The 17,182-nt window shown below is 42.3% G+C and overlaps 1 protein-coding gene across 1 annotated transcript in view; it reads left to right on the top strand.

Annotated features, from left to right (window-relative positions):
- The window catches only part of LOC123764756 (agrin), a 251,287-nt gene that overhangs the window by 89,575 nt on the left and 144,530 nt on the right, over window positions 1-17,182 (top strand). Inside the window, exon 2 of the mRNA XM_069302593.1 lies at window positions 8,998-9,048. The gene's annotated coding sequence lies outside the window, so the exon portion shown is untranslated. The remainder of the gene's footprint in view (window positions 1-8,997; window positions 9,049-17,182) is intronic.

Here is a 17,182-nt window from a genome sequence, read left to right on the forward strand (position 1 = left end):
TGGTCGAGGACCGGGCCGCGGGGACACTAAAAAGCCCTGAAATCATCTCAAGATAACCTCTCAAGATAATCATGTGAAGAGACTTCTCCGATGACTGGTGGGTAATGTATTGTGCTGTTGTAGCTGCAGTTATTTATTTATAAGTGTTGTATTCTTGCAAAAGGATAAAATAGAGCAGAGGGTTGACTTTGACTCGAGCTTAAGAGGTTGAGATTGACATAATCAAATATAAACAGTTTACAACAGTAAACGGTAAAGCATGAGTTAATAAGCTGCATTCAAACCACAACAGTAAGAGAACTTGGAACTTTTGAGTACTGTTGTGGTGTCTCCATAAAAGGTCACCCTCCTCGCTGTTGGAACTCCTAAGTCAGTCTAGTATTTAGTGAATCACTCAAATAACCCCTTGTGAGGTCCTGTAACAACTTACGAGGTTTTGTAACAACTTACGAGGTCTTGTAACAACTTACGAGGTTTTGTAACCACTTATGGGGTCTTAAAACCACTTACGAGGTCTTGTAACCACTTACGAGGTCTTGTAACAACTTACGAGGTCTTGTAACAACTTACGAGGTCTACCATGATGGAGGGTGCTCTTATCTCCATCACGATAGTTTTATTAGACTTTTTACTAAATGGTTAAGTAAATCCCAAGGACCACGAGGTCGTCCTCAAGCTAAGGTTATTATTACTCAATTTACAGCTGCTTATTTTAAAGGCAAAGTTTCTAACTAAAATGTTCCTAACTTTGGAAAAAAAGAAACTTTAGTCAAAGTTAAAAAACGAAGTTGCAGAGACGAGTCTTAATTAACTGGAGATCAAAAGTGCTGAGTAAAACAGGTAGTGGTGAAATAACGTGGCTGTGGATTGGAAAAAGAAGCGAACTTTACAATCATTTGATTAGGAATAGACAGATTAAAAACTGTTTAAGTGTAGTACGGGTGTTCTGGGGCCATTCGTAAGGATTGGTACACAGTTCTGATTGGGCCATGTGGATCGAGGGAGACTATGTAGCACTTGGAAGGGTCACACAGAGATCAGATCACTTACGGGATCCAGTAAGTTCAGTAGAACTTCGGTTTCAACTCTTTTTAACCCTGTCGTAGCTCAGTCGATTAAGGCAGTGTCTGGGATGCTCCCGGACGCAGGTTCAAATCCTCGTCACGGCCCTTGTGTATTTGTTCACTTGGAAGGGATATGAGGATAAGGATTTGGGATGAAACAGTGGGGGGGGGAAGGAATGGTGCCCAACCCTTTGGACGGTGAGGGATTGAACGCCGACCTGGAAGAAGTGAGACCGTCGCTCTACCGTCCAGGGACAAGATTCAACCAGCATTTACTCTTCTAATTACGAAACCTGTACATCTGTTCTCAATCTCTGGCGGCTTTCTTTACATTTATTCAACAGCTTATGAGCTTCCTAGCACCTGGCGGCTGTTTATAACAATAACAACGTTTGATTGGCAAGTTTCCATGCTCGAAAACTATTTAATAAATGAATAAGAAGCCGCCATAAAGATTGAGAAAAGATGTATAGGATCGTAAGTAGATGAGGAAATTGCTTGTTGAATCTTGGCCATGTTGAAGAAGCAACTTAGTGCTGAGATGAACTGGACATCAGATCAGACGATCAGACGAACAACTTGTTTCAACTCTGGTCGGAGACCTGGTCGACGACCGGGCCGCGGGGACGCTAAGCCCCGGAAACACTTCAATCTAACTTCAAGGTAACACCACTGATGCCTGACGAGGCTGTAAGGGAAGCTAAAGATATGTGTGTAGACAGTGAAGATAACTGACAGTTTGCCAGCCAGCGCTTCATCAAATCAGATCATTTTAATAATGACCCAAGCTACAGTTAGGTTTCTCAATAGCTTTCTTCTTAAATGAATGAGGAACATATCTAGGGGGACACCCCAGATGTGACCACAGTACGCCAGACAAGGTCGAATGAGACTTACTGCGCCGATGTAGCTCAACAAATCATTATCTTTTAAACAATTAATTGTTTAAAAAAATAGTTTTTAAAAAAAAATTGCATTATGTCTACTCCGATGGCTGAGTCCAGTCGCCAACAGGACACACTTCAGCAGCCTGTGTGGGTTTTATAGACATAATATTTCTACACAGACGTAAGTGTCAGGCTAAACAACTGGCTGAACTCTACACTAATTGAAGCGTAGACTACGCTACTGACTACCTCTGACTACCTCTGACCACAACTACCTACTAGTACGCTAACAACCCACTGGAGAAAGAGTTATTTGACGTGATTCAAAGTCTGCTCTTGAAGCACTTGAAACGTCCTGCAAGAGACACAAGAAAAGCCTCATAACAGAATTGATAAATAACTCGCTCGTTGAACAGAATTAAGGTTTAGAATATCTTATGTATGAATGCCACCTCGTGTTAATATGACCTGTCATGATGACACATAGAGACATTGCAGCTAAATTAGCATGCCACAAGGATGACGTTGAACTAGACCAACGCATCCTAATCTCGGTTAAGGCAATATAGACAGGTGTGGCCAGTATCAGGTTGAGGCTACCGCCACCTAGATATGGGTGATGGTGTCCCTTAGCCACCTGCCCCTGTAGCCACCTGCCCCTGTAGGCAGGTGGCTACAGTGGGACACGAACCCTGATCATTCTAGGTGGAAACTCTGCGAGCATTAACCCGGTGGTGACCTCTCACACACGGCATGACTGACTGAGTGTCCAGTCATTATATAGACCAGTCAGGTCAGTCGTAATGAGGTACTTCGAGCTTGGTAATTACTGTATTCACTCTCGTGTCCCAGAAGATACCCTCATACTGTATCTATAGTTACTAAGCTACTGACCACATCTCCCTGTGAGACTAACCAGCGTGTTGTTGTTGTTGTTGGTCGGAACCACAACAACTCGGAACCAAAAGTTGCAAGTAGCACAGGCTATGGTGATCCCGTGGTGGCCTTAACTGGCACAGGAGCGGGGTTGTAACTGTCCCGTCGAGCGAGATGGGGGGGATAGTTCTTAGCATCACGTAGCTAGCTGGTCACACACTATATAATCCTTCATATAGTCTAGAGTAGCTGCATAAATGCAGTTATAATTAAATATTATAAAAAAAGAGGAATTGTCAAAATGGAATGAAGTGAACGATCACATTGTAGAAGAGAAGTCTATTCAGAACCTCAAGAGTAGACACACGCACGCACGCACGCACGCACGCACGCACACACACACACACACACACACACACACACACACACACACACACACACACACACACACACACACACACACAGGCTCAGGAACCTGTACACCTGTTGATTGACGGTTGAGAGGCGGGACCAAAGAGCTAAAGCTCAACCCCCGCAAGCACAACTAGGTGAGCACACACACACACACACACACACACACACACACACACACACACACACACACACACACACACACACACACACACACACACACACACACACCACAACCACCACCATCAAATTGAGCTGGACGCTTCAATTCCTGTTGTTAATCTATTATTAATTGCTAATAAATAACCACAGAATACATTAACAAATTAAGTGGTCCCAGGGGGATAGAAGGAGAGGGATTTAAGGGGAGTGAGGTTAGGTCGCTGGGAGGGAGGGTTGCTTGAAGAAGCCTTGAGGGAAGACGTTGAAGGGAGAGGTTGAGGGAAGGGGTTGAGGGGTAAACCTGTCTCCTGAGGTTGACAAAGATGCAAAGAACCTGATTTATTGCAAGATACTCACCATACGCTGGGCTCACTCTGCTCCTCTGCTGGTGAAGCCTTGAGATGCTGGGCTCACTCTGCTCCTCTGCTGGTGAAGCCTTGAGACGCTGGGCTCACTCTGCTCCTCTGCTGGTGAAGCCTTGAGACGCTGGGCTCACTCTGCTCCTCTGCTGGTGAAGCCTTGAGACGCTGGGCTCAGGCACAGACACATAGAGCCAAAGAGGGGTGCGGCCAGGATAGAGCCACATACAGCTGAGCAGATAGAGCCATATGGGACACCCAGGAAACCTCTCTCTCTCTCTCTCTCTCTCTCTCTCTCTCTCTCTCTCTCTCTCTCTCTCTCTCTCTCTCTCTCTCTCTCTCTCTCTCTCTCTCTCTCTCTCACTGGTAGAAAGTTCTCATAAATAATCATAGCGAGAATAACAGACTTACCGGACGTAAGTTTTACTCACCTCTCCATATATCATTTTTTTTTACAAGAACACAAGATTTCTGTGAGAACATAAGTCCTGAAATATATATTGTCTCTCTGGGGACACTGATTTTGAAGGGGAAAAATATTTTGCCCTAACTTTCAATGGAACTATTTTTTCGTGTCCTCGGTCGAAATATATCGATGGTGAGCCCCAAACTTGCGAGAGAGAGATCCAATATATTTCTCTCTCTTTTTTTTTTTAACCTCGTCTTTCCGTTCACGAAGCGACTCAGGAGGAAATTACGGTTGAAATTCATTGCTAGTTAGTTGCGTTCATTTTCGATGGTATTCAGCGTTAATTACTCCGCTTGCTGTTGAAATTAAACGCGCACGTTCACAATTTTTTGACTATAGTGTGTTTGTGTGTTGAAGGCAGAGTAAGGGAGAAGTGCCATCGAAGTCAAAAAGTTGAGTACACACAACTTGTTACAGTTCATCACAGACTTACAGGTCAAATATCTAGGAATTAGTGTAGGATATTTAGTAAATGTATTATTTTATTCAGTAATATTTAATTCAGCTTATTTTTCTAAAACCATCTTCAACAAAATGTTTATTCTAAAGTAATTTATAGAACTGTACTAAATAAAACTAGTTGATGAAATTCCAATAATTCAGAAATTCATCATTGGCCCTAAATAATAAAAAAGGAATGACCTAATTTCGCCCCCCTTTCTTGCAGCGATTCGTCTTATTAGAAATTTCCAAGTTATAGACATTTCCTCCTTGCAGAAATATCCATAGGAGATATTTCCACCTCCAGCCCCTTCTCCTGCCTCCACCGTCGCCACGGTGAAGCCACCATTCAGGTGGGCAAAGTTAAGACAGGCAAAAATATCTTAACTTGCTCTGTCAGGGAAGTTGAGGTCGACTAATATAGTGAGAGTAATATTCTTCAATGCCCAGGCGCTCCTTATATTGCTGCCGCTCCGAGTGTGTGTGCTGGTCCTTGATGAAAGGAGATGTGAAGGCTTTTATGTTCGTGTGTGCGTGTGTGTGTGTGTGTGTACTCACCTAATTGTGCTTGCGGGGGTTGAGCTTTGGCTCTTTGGTCCCGCCTCTTAACCGTCAATCAACTGTGTGTGTGTGTGTGTGTGTGTGTGTGTGCGTGTGCGTGTGCGTGTGTGTGTGTGTGTGTGTGTGTGTGTGTGTGTGTGTGTGCTGTTTCAAGTAAGCATCTTGAGGGTATTTTTGGGTTTCTAGCTCTTCATCTGAAGCTGTGCACAGAATCGGCTTCCAACAATTCACTGTTTAGTGCATCTCCTTTAATTAAAATAATAATATAAATAATAATTCATTGTGTTTGGGGGGACAGGAAGCCTGAGTGCATTCATACACTTTAGACTTATATCCCCCCACCCCCCCCGAGGGTCAAATTACTGACCTCTCCCAAGATGCAACCCCCATAACAAGTTGACTTAATTCCTAAGTACCTACTTACTGCTAGATGAACAGATCCATTAGGTGAAAGGAAATGTGCCCAAGCATTTCTGTCCCGGCCAGGATTCGAACCAGGAATTCTCGATTGTGCGTGGGGAACTTGACTGTACTTCCAGGACCCTCTCAGAGTATTCATTTAATACGCTGACTCTGAAAACAAAAACTTCCTGTATAATTTTGTATGTGGTGATCATGTCTCCCCTTGTTTCTACTCACTTTTAGCAGAAGTTGAGCTCGTCTGTTGAGTCTGATCTAAGCAGATTATAACTAGGGCTACTACCGGCGTCTCCACCGTTCTAGTTTGGCCATAGCTGCTTCTACCTTCCCCACAGCAAATCTAGTTCATTTAAGAACATAAGAACAAAGGTAACTGCAGAAGGCCTATTGGCCCATACGAGGCAGCTCCTATCTATAACTTGTCATATTTATCCATGAGCAGCTCTTGCTGGAACCTTTGCTCCTCGGTAGGGGGTTGATCTCTGTCTCAGCCTCCTCCTCTAGTCTGGGGTAAGATCTATCACCCCTAGGATGGGGTTCTACGAGGAGGTGGCTTCCTCCTGTAGCTTGGGTTACTGCTCGTAACCCAAGCTAGCAGTAACCACATTGATACTTCTAGGTGTTGGTTACAGCTATGTTTACTCTAGCTGGGTCTGCTGTTAGGTGCCCGTCTAGCTGGGTCTGCTGTTAGGTGGCCGTCTAGCTGGGTCTGCTGTTAGGTGCCCGTCTAGCTGGGTCTGCTGTTAGGTGCCCGTCTAGCTGGGTCTGCTGTTAGGTGCCCGTCTAGCTGGGTCTGCTGCTAGGTGCCCGTCTAGCTGGGTCTGCTGTTAGGTGGCCGTCTAGCTGGGTCTGCCATTAGCTGGGTCTGGTGCCATATCTGGCAACTCCCGAGTTTGTTTACATTGAGAGGAGAGCACGCGCGGGGCGACAAAGGCGCGCGCACGCCAACAGGAATTCATTATATGTATTGGTCCGTCCTCAGAGACCTCATTTATATTCGTAAATCCAACTGTTGAATTTGGAAGCCTTTTATTAGCTATGGAGGTGCTCGAGTTTGTTGCTCTCAGTCGGGTCGTGCATGCTAATTTAGCCTGTTGTAGTTGTTAGAAAGGATTATAACTGTCCAATTGAAGGTCGATTAGTTGAAGACCGGGCCCCTAGTTAACTGGGGGATGGAGGTGTTGAATGTTGTACCTCAGGAATTATTTATGTCTTAATACCTTAATTCGGTCATGTTTGTTGAGATGTCTAGAGGTAGATGTCTACCTCTAGACATCTCTTCAGAGAAACTGGTTATCAATTTGATGAAAAGGAAAACTGAATTATCGGTTTCAGTTTCAATTGTACGAGATATTGTGTGATGGAAATTGATTTGAACTTCATATGACACAATCAAATCATATTCACATCTTTCGGCTCATATCCTTGGAGCGGACAGAGCCCGTGTTGAGGGCTGTAAGTCCGATAGACGGGACTGGAGACGATAGACGGGACTTTAGACTATACACTCGTGGACAGGACTGTCAGCCATCTCGCCTCTCACCACACAGGGGAAAAAAAAAATACAAGTTTGTAATTGATGTCAAATTTTTCCTCTGCTTCTGAGGATGCTACAAGTTGAACTTGTAGGCCTGTTAGAAATGTTGAATAAATTTTGGCGTTTTTAATTTTAACATTTCTTTCGTAAGTGAAGATATATCAGAGATATACTAAGTGAACTCCTCTAGTTTTCTTGTGTGTGTGTTTCAAAATTATGCATTTGGTGTATGAACCCATATTAAAAGGAATACTGAATTCCTTGAAAATCAATTAATACACAAAAACCCCTTCTAATTATTTTACTTTTTCCTTCTCTCTTATGTGGATATCTACATATAGTATACTGTATGGAGGAAATTATAAAAATGAATATTATTCGAAACCATTATTTAAAAATATGTAAGTGTCAGGGATTTGGGAAGAGGGATTCTTGGTGAGAGTTGAGACTCAGCTGAGACTGCAGAATGTATAATGATCTTCATCTTAAAGTTCCTTTGGTCGAGATGAACCTATATCTCCCCCCCCCCTCCCCCCCCCCCACCCAGAGTGTTCGTGTACTCGCCTATATCCACTCACCTATATGTGCATGCTTCGCCAGCTATCAGATACTGAGTCTCGCCTTTCAATACTTATCTGAAGAAGTGACTTTCAGCATGCCTTCTCCTATCAAAGTAGGGATATCAGGATGAAAGCAGAGATATCAGGATGAAAGCAAAGATATCAAGAAGCAGGTATTTCAGGATGAAAGCAGGGATATCAGGATGAAAGCAGGGATATCAGGATGAAAGCAGAGATATCAGGATGAAAGCAAAGATATCATGAAGCAGGTATTTCAAGATGAAAACAGGGATATCAGGATGAAAGAAGGGATATCAGTATGAAAGCAAAGATATCAAGAAGCAGGTATTTCAGGGTGAAAGCAGGGATATCAGGATGAAAGCAAAAATATCAGTATGAAAGCAGGGCTATCAAGATGAAAGCAGGGCTATTAGAAAAGCAGGATCCTTGACATTACTCGGGTACTACTGTCACAAAGAGATGGTTGGCAGAGCACCATACCAGAACACATAATACAGTGCCATAACACATAGCACCATACCCAAACGCATAGCACGAAACCATATACACAGAGCACCATGACACAGAGCACCATGACACACAGAGAACACCATATACACAGAACATCATATACATGGTAAATGGAATGCATTAGGAAGTAATGTGGTGGAGGCTGACTCCATACACAGTTTCAAGTGTAGATATGATAGAGCCCAGTAGGCTCAGGAACCTGTACACCTGTTGATTGACGGTTGAGAGGCGGGACCAAAGAGCCAGAGCTCAACCCCCGCAAGCACAACTAGGTGAGTACAACTAGGTGAGTACACAGATCAAATCAGAAACCTTGTGATTTTTTTGACATAAATGTTGTATATTGTATGATTCATGCCGCTGTATACAACACCCCCCTCCCCCCCCCCCCCTCTCCCTCTCCTCCACGCTCCTGTAGGGCTCTGGGATAATGTGGGAGGTAAACACTATTATTGATTTAAAATATGTTTGCTCCAAATGTTTCGTTTGAACAAGGATTTTATTTATCTCCCGACTGGAGGCTGGGTTATCTCTTAATGCATGTAAACACAAGCGTCTCTATGGTTTCAGAAACCTTTGTTGATGCTTATTATACAGAATAAACTGTCAGGAGGTAGTTGAAAAATTAACTCTCCAAAGTTCATTTTGACTATTTATGGTCTGATGGCTAGAATGTGTGTGTATATGTGCATGTTGGTAATTCTGGTGTTGTGTTTCAGATGCTAGTGGTGGGGAGGAGTCGACGCTGCTAGGCAGTGAGACTGATGAAGGTAAGATCAACCTTTGCAATATTACGTACTTGTTCAACACCTGTGACCCCATACACACACACACACTCCTCTTCTGTCCACTAACCTTATCAATTACAGTATCACTCAAACCAACATCTATCCTGCAGTCCCATATCTGTCCTACCTACTCTTGCTCCACCCTCAGCTGATAAATTACAAGTCACACGTCACTTGCTACATATTCCACACATGTGTCTCACTTGTGAGACACGTCTGTCTCATGCACTCAATCACATCACCTGTTTCATATGCCTGTCTGTCCCTCACGATCCGCCCCACATGCCTGTCCCACTACCTGTCCCCATCATTTAACTGATCCCCCGTCTCGTTTACCTCCCAGCTGTTCTAGTAACAATGTCACAGCTTACTCTACCACCTGTCACCAAATCCACCATTTGTTCATCTATCCCATCTACCTGTCTGTCCCTTACCTCGTCCTGACACTCTCCCGCTCCCTGTCCCACTGTTCATCCCTCTTCTGTAGCATCTGGCTCAGGATAGTGCAGCAAAAACAATCAAAACCTTTGTTATATGAGAGTAATGTGTTCACAACTATAGGGGCTATGAACGAATTCCGGCATGAATGAACAACGTCTGTCCTGAGTGGAAAAAACTTTATCTATAACGAAGGAAGTGTTTCAGGGACAGAAATAGGAGACAGTTGGGGGAAAAGACAGTAAGTAGAATGGAAGACAGTGAGATGCATGACAGCTCGTCAATAATGTCACACAAGGAGAAAATGTAAGACGAAAGCAGTTTTTAGTGTATATATTATTAATATTTTCCACCACAGACGTGGCCAGACATTTATATGCTAACCAGCATGCATATATATATATATATATATATATATATATATATATATATATATATATATATATATATATATATATATATATATATATATATACATATATATATATATATATATATATATATATATATATATATATATATATATATATATATATATATATTCTTCTGTCCTCCATGGACAGGGTTAGAGATCTGTTAAATATGTAGTTCAATGATTTATTGAGCAATCAATTGAGATTGGTCTATATCATGGTATATATGTGGATATTAAGCTGGGTAAGCGGACCTGTGGGAGGATTCACCAACACATACGAAGCCTATGCATCTTCTTCAATCATTCCAGCACATGTTTGCATTATTTTAAGCGTATACTGGCTACGAAGCACTAAGAGGTTGTGTGTACAAATAATTATCTTTGGGCCTCATAGAGTTTCCGACCTCATAAAGTGTTAAATATATACAGACAAAACTGCCGTGAGTGAGGAAAGATGTTGAGGTTTCGCAAGGTGGAGACTGAAGACCATGATGATGACAACAGCACCCTGAGGGGCCCCACGGCTGTTACCATTACTTGCAAAACACAAGTCTTTCATTACCGGTCGATTCGATACCGGTCGACCGGTCAATGGGCAGAGTTTCTTTCACCCTATGCCCCCTGTTACCTAGCAGTAAAATAGGTACCTGGGTGTTAGTCAGCTGTCACGCGCTGCTTCCTGGGGATGGAGGCGTGGTCGAGGACCGGGCCGCGGGGACACTAAAAAGCCTCGAAATCATCTCAAGATAACCTCAAGATAACCGTGTGATAATGTCAACGAAAATCTAAAATACCTTTTTTCTTTGAACTTATAATCATAGCAAAATCAATATGAAACACTAACAAGGAGAGAATAAATCACATTAACTCGGCTGAACACAAACCAACCAACATATACGAGATTTAAAAAGAAAACAAAAATTTGCAGGCGATGAGTCACAATAACGTGGCTGAAGTATGTTGACCAGACCACACACTAGAAGTTGAAGGGACGACGACGTTTATGTCCGTCCTGGACCATTCTCACAATCGACTTGAGAATGGTCCAGGACGGACCGAGACGTCGTCGTCCCTTCAACTTCTAGTGTGTGGTCTGGTCAACAAAACAAAAATGTATTTTTAGGAGGAGGATTTGAAAGCATTCATTAGAACTGAGGAGCATCTGTGCCCAGCTCCCCTGACTGCAGAACATTCGCTGTGATGACGCCAGTTGCTATTCTAAAGAGAGACGTTGCATCAGAGGATAACAACCACAGAAGCAACATGTTGCGTTTCAAACTCGCAGATCGTGTCTCTTGAATGTCGGTCGGGCTTCAGGGTAGGGGGGGGGGGAGCAGGGAGGGAGGAAGGGAAGGGAGGGAAGAGAAGGTGGTGGGGGAGGGAGAGAGAGAGAGAGAGAAAGGTTGGGGGGAGGGAGGAACTGGCTTTTTCAGCAAACATCAATGGTCAACTTCAGTGCCTCGACGTTTTGATGAATAGCTGTTGGTCTCCAGCGCATCTGTCACCACCATAGATATATCCATACACAAAATGACAGAATGAACAAAGTTTAAAGACAGTTTTTTGACAAATTAACAAGATTCCGTAACTTTAGCACTAACATCCAGGTACATTTATACATCTCGAATACGTTCCCAGTACCTCTTCGCGACCTTAAAGATAACTAACATGCAAAAACTACAAGCAGTGTAAAACAAGGCACTAAACTAAGACTAAACTAACTACATGACTAAACTACGCCAGACCCTTTAAAGCCTTGTTGATACAACTATTGAACAAGGGACTACGACATCACTCGGAGACGAGAGACGCTTCATTCTCACAGGTGGTGGCTCAAGAGCTTGAGTCTATTTCATGGAAACCAACCCCCACACTACACAATTCCAGGATGAAACACTGGACACAACTCACTCCAAGCTTAAAAAAACACCAGCACCACCGCCCCCCAGCACCACCACCCCTAGCACCACCACCATCCCTAGCACCACCACCATCCCCAGCACCACCACTACCAGCACCACCACTACCAGCACCACCACCACTTTCTTCATTTCAGATTAAAAATTGTATGTAAAAATGTTATTGTGGATTATTTTGTTTGAACTTTAATTTAAAAATCAATTTTTTTAACAAGAGCCGAGTTTAATTCATAGTTTCTCTTCAATAATATAGTTTATCGCGGCTCCTGTGAGTGGCGAGGGTTACGGAACACGTAATATCGCCAGGAAATGAACTAAACAGTCACAGAAGGGCAGTGCCCTTAGCGTGAGAGGAGGAATAGCAGCGACTGACACAATACTGTTGTATCCTCCGCAACGGTGCCCACACACACACACACACACACACACACACACACACACACACACACTGTCTTAGTATGAAGACTCTTGCCATCACGACAAAATACAGGCTTCACACACAATCTTTCTTACTAACACTCTACTGTATTAATTGTACCTTTCGTAATATCCACGTTAAATATCTTAAATGTTTCTTAATATACTCAAAGTTACAAATAGTTGTGTATACACTATGTATTGTGTATTTTGCAAGTACACCTAACTGACTGACAACACGAGAGATGTATAATCTTCCTCAATGACAGTGGCTTTCATGACGATCAAAACAACATGAAAGTGTTTACTTTCAAGAAACTAATGAGCATCTTATGATGTACGTACAGACAATGCACGCCACAGATGAAGCCTGAATGTTTGCACACAATCAGAGCCTGCACAAAGCCTGCATGGAGTCTGCAAGGAGTCTGTAGTCGTTCAGACGATACCCAACAAACACAGGGCCTGCAAGGAGTCTGTAGTCGTTCAGACGATACCCAACAAACACAGGGCCTGCAAGGAGTCTGTAGTCGTTCAGACGATACCCAACAAACACAGGGCCTGCAAGGAGTCTGTAGTCGTTCAGACGATACCCAACAAACACAGGGCCTGCAAGGAGTCTGTAGTCGTTCAGACGATACCCAACAAACACAGGGCCTGCAAGGAGTCTGTAGTCGTTCAGACGATACCCAACAAACACAGGGCCTGCAGGGAGTCTGTAGTCGTTCAGACGATACCCACCAAACACAGAGCCTGCAAGGAGCCTGTAGTCGTTCAGACGATACCCATCAAACACAGAGCCTGCAAGGAGCCTGTAGTCGTTCAGACGATACCCACCAAACACAGAGCCTGCAAGGAGCCTGTGATTGTGCAGACGATACGCAGCCAAAATTAAGATCCAGCAGACACTTGGCTCGCTGGGCCTCCTACAAGTCTACATAAAGTTTTGATGAACGACAGGATTATGTTGGTGCGATGTTTCCCTCGACTCGGCAACTTCAGTGCTTGAGAATTGTGTTCACGAGCACAAACTTTGCCAGTTGGTCACAGGTGCCTGTCTAGAGGGAGGGGGAAGGCTGGCTATGTATCCTGGTTAACTTTCCCCTTCACTGCTTGTCAGGTAGAAGGGATAGGGACTCGCAATCTATCCTGGTTAAACCCTTCTTCAGTGCCTGTGAGGTTAGGGTTGAGTTCTTCTTTAATCCCGTATGAGTTTTCCTGAATTTGCCTGAAGGTATTCCACCTGTGAGGACTTTTTCATGGTGAGTTTTATACTGAAATAATGGTATGGCGTGTATGGCTTTGGCGGGTAGGCAGTTCCATGGGTTTATATCCTTATGGGTTAGAAAACATCTGCTTTCTGTCTTGCATTGTGGCTTGTGGGGTTTGATGCTGTTGTCCCTTGTATGTGTGTTACATTGAACCTTTAAAATAAGTGATCTGGATTAATATTTTCCAGTTTTCTCACTATTTTAAAGGTGTCAGTGAGATCAGCCCTGTCATGTCTGATTTGTGGTGTCGTCTAGTCCTGTCACCCCTCAACCGTTCTTGGCGTGAGAATTGTATCTTTGAAGGTGAGGTCTCCATGCTTGGACACAGCTAGTAGCAGTAGTCAAGACGGGGAGCTCAACACAGACTTGTGCAACTAAATAACCAATTTCATCTCTGTCTTCAAGTAAAACGTTGGTTTAATTATTCCTGAAATTTATGAGACCATTTTCTGTGTTACCGCAGCTTCTATTTGTTGAGGAAGTTTTAATAACCGCTGGAGCATAACTCCCTCGTGGTGTTCTTCATCACTCTGCTGCAGTGGCGTGTTACTGATGCCATAGAACATTGCCATAGTTGCCATAGTTGTGATGTAGGTTGTTACAAGGGGTGAGGGTGGTTAATCCTCCTTGAGTGAGTGGTGGAACAGTGTTCCCAACTTCTCCTTTGGTGTTGACACTTTTGTTTACACAAGTTTAGGAGTAAATTCCATAATTTTGATGGAAAATGTATATTTTTCCAGTGATAATAATAATAATAATTAAGATTGTAATGTTATTATAAGTTATAGTAATGATAACATTGGTGGAGGCAGCCTGGAGCTCTCACCATAACAATAACAGTACGTGGTGAGGGCTGGGATTACCTGGGGACCTGTGCAGCATCCCCATCCGTGTGCTGAGATAACATCTCTACCCCAGATGCTCTCATGAGTATACCACCCTTCCTCTCTCTCCCTCCCTCCTCCTCTCATCCGTATCTCTTATTCCTCTCCTCCTCCTCGCCTCTTTGTCTCTCTCTCTCTCCTACCTTCTATCCTACTCCCCTTCCACTTCCTTCCCCGGCCTCTCTCAACGCCCCTCCCTGCACACTTTCTGTTCCTTCTTATTACTGGCTCAGCACATTGGCCGCTCCCAAATGTCATTACCTTGTTCTCACTTTAGACCATGGAACAATGCCCGGGGGAACAGATCGTCCCAGCGAGCTAATAATACCATCTTCCCATGTACACACACACACACACACACACACACACACATATATATATATATATATATATATATATATATATATATATATATATATATATATATATATATATATATATATATATATATGCGAACAAGCCTGAATGGTCCCCAGGACAATATGCAACTGAAAATATATATATATATATATATATATATATATATATATATATATATATATATATATATATATATATATATATATATATATATATATATATATATATATATAATGTGTGTGTGTGTTATTTTCACACTCATTTTTCATATACAGGTTGGGTTATTATGCCTTTTTCCTAATCATTCATTAGATATTTTCGCATGTAGTATGCATATATATATATATATATATATATATATATATATATATATATATATATATATATATATATATATATATATATATATATATATATATATTTATATATATATATATATATATATATATATATATATATATATATATAAACTAATCTGAAGGTTATTATTATTATGATAGCACAAACTTTCTGAAGGTTATTATTATTATGATAGCACAAACTTTCTGAAACATGCCATTAATAATGATATCACTTCCTCTGAGTGTTGTGATTTAGATTACCATGTTATCTTGCACGTTGATACCATACATAAATTTATTTAAATCCTAGATTGTACCGTGAGTTTTCAAAAAGCTGGCATCGAGAACATTTAATTAAACTAAAGTTGTTATCTTAAATCGTGTTGTGTACAGTCTGGCGGCCAGTTACTGAGGCGTGAGGGGTGGCCTCAGAGGTTCTGCTAATAATGAAAGACTTTTACCAACTGGCTTTCATTAGAGGAGTTTTTAGAACGGAATTAATTATATATCATATTTATTTCCCTTCAGCACGGTGCTTGACGAGTTACAACAAGGATATATATCAATATATATATATATATATATATATATATATATATATATATATATATATATATATATATATATATATATATATATATATATATAACCTGGTGTTATGAGACCAGTCTTGTATTGCTGTTATATCTCCGGTGATGACCTGGTTGTGGGTAGAGAATATACATTCCAAATTGAGCCTTGGTGTCTGTGCATCGCCGGCCACCATGAAAGAGGTGTTTATCGTCTTTGTAATCGTTAGACGCTCCTCAAGTACACACGTTATGGCATAGATGGCATTCGTCTGTGTCAAGGAGTGTTGCTTTTTGTCTCAGGAAGAGTATTTTAAGTTGGCAGTTTTCTTGTTCTTATAGTATATGATTTAAGTCACTCTTCTGCTTGGTGTCGGAAGGGTTGACGTTTCTATCAGTAATGTCTTGCAGGGGTCTTTCTTCCGTTTTGTGGAGATGAGGTTCCTGTAGTAGACCGAAGGGACCAGTTATAGACCGGAGGGACTAGTTATAGACCGGGGAGACCAGTTATACGCAATTGGTGATTTCGTCGTCCCTTTCCATCCCGTAAGGCACTGAACTTGGCGTGAAAACATCCGTAAGCCGCAGCCGGTTTCTCGATTTCAGGTCCCTACAGGAAGGTGTCGTCTGCGTATCTACAGGAGACGTCCGGTTTTAGGTCCGTGACAACAAGGACTTTGTGTTTGGTGGTACTCGGGTCCACATTAGTGCACTACACCTTGTAGAGTATCAGTGTAGTACACCTTTTCTTCAGAAACCTCCTCGGTGTTCATTAAGTGGGGTTTTATGATGTCTTTGGTGGCGGTCGCAAGCCTCCGAGACATTAACACGACGGGCGGTGAGGGAATTTTATAGTTAATTCTCTCTCTCTCTCTCTCTCTCTCTCTCTCTCTCTCTCTCTCTCTCTCTCTCTCTCTCTCGCTCTCTCTCTCTCTCTCTCTCTCTCTCTCTCTCTCTCTCTCTCTCTCTCTCTCTCTCTCTCTCTCTCTCTCTCTCTCTCTCTCTCTCTCTCTCTTTTTTTTTTAAACTAAGACTAGGATTCATAAGGGATGCCTAATAACATACCTAGTGAAACTGCAAGCAAGAGCTGTTATCCTACCTCAGCTCATCTTTAGCCTACACCTAGAAACTCATTTATTTCATAAGAGTATACTTTGAAACTAACAAAGAAACTCTCTCTCTCTCTCTCTCTCTCTCTCTCTCTCTCTCTCTCTCTCTCTCTCTCTCTCTCTCTCTCTCTCTCTCTCTCTCTCTCTCGTAAATTTATCTGTAATATATGCTTCAGCTACCTTTTCCATTTTCCCTCTATTCTTTGCCTATAGTTTGCATCTGCAAACACAAATTTGGCAGTTTTCTTTTGGAACTTGTACGTCATTATCATGTCTCCTCTGTCCGTTTCTTATCTCCTGTTATAAGCTCCATCTCCCTCAAGAAAGATCTGGGTAAATACAGGTTTGGAAACAAGGAAGTTCATATATTGTACAAAAATTACAAAGTAACAT

This window comes from Procambarus clarkii, chromosome 48, assembly GCF_040958095.1.
Source record: "Procambarus clarkii isolate CNS0578487 chromosome 48, FALCON_Pclarkii_2.0, whole genome shotgun sequence".
Lineage (NCBI taxonomy): Eukaryota > Metazoa > Arthropoda > Malacostraca > Decapoda > Cambaridae > Procambarus > Procambarus clarkii.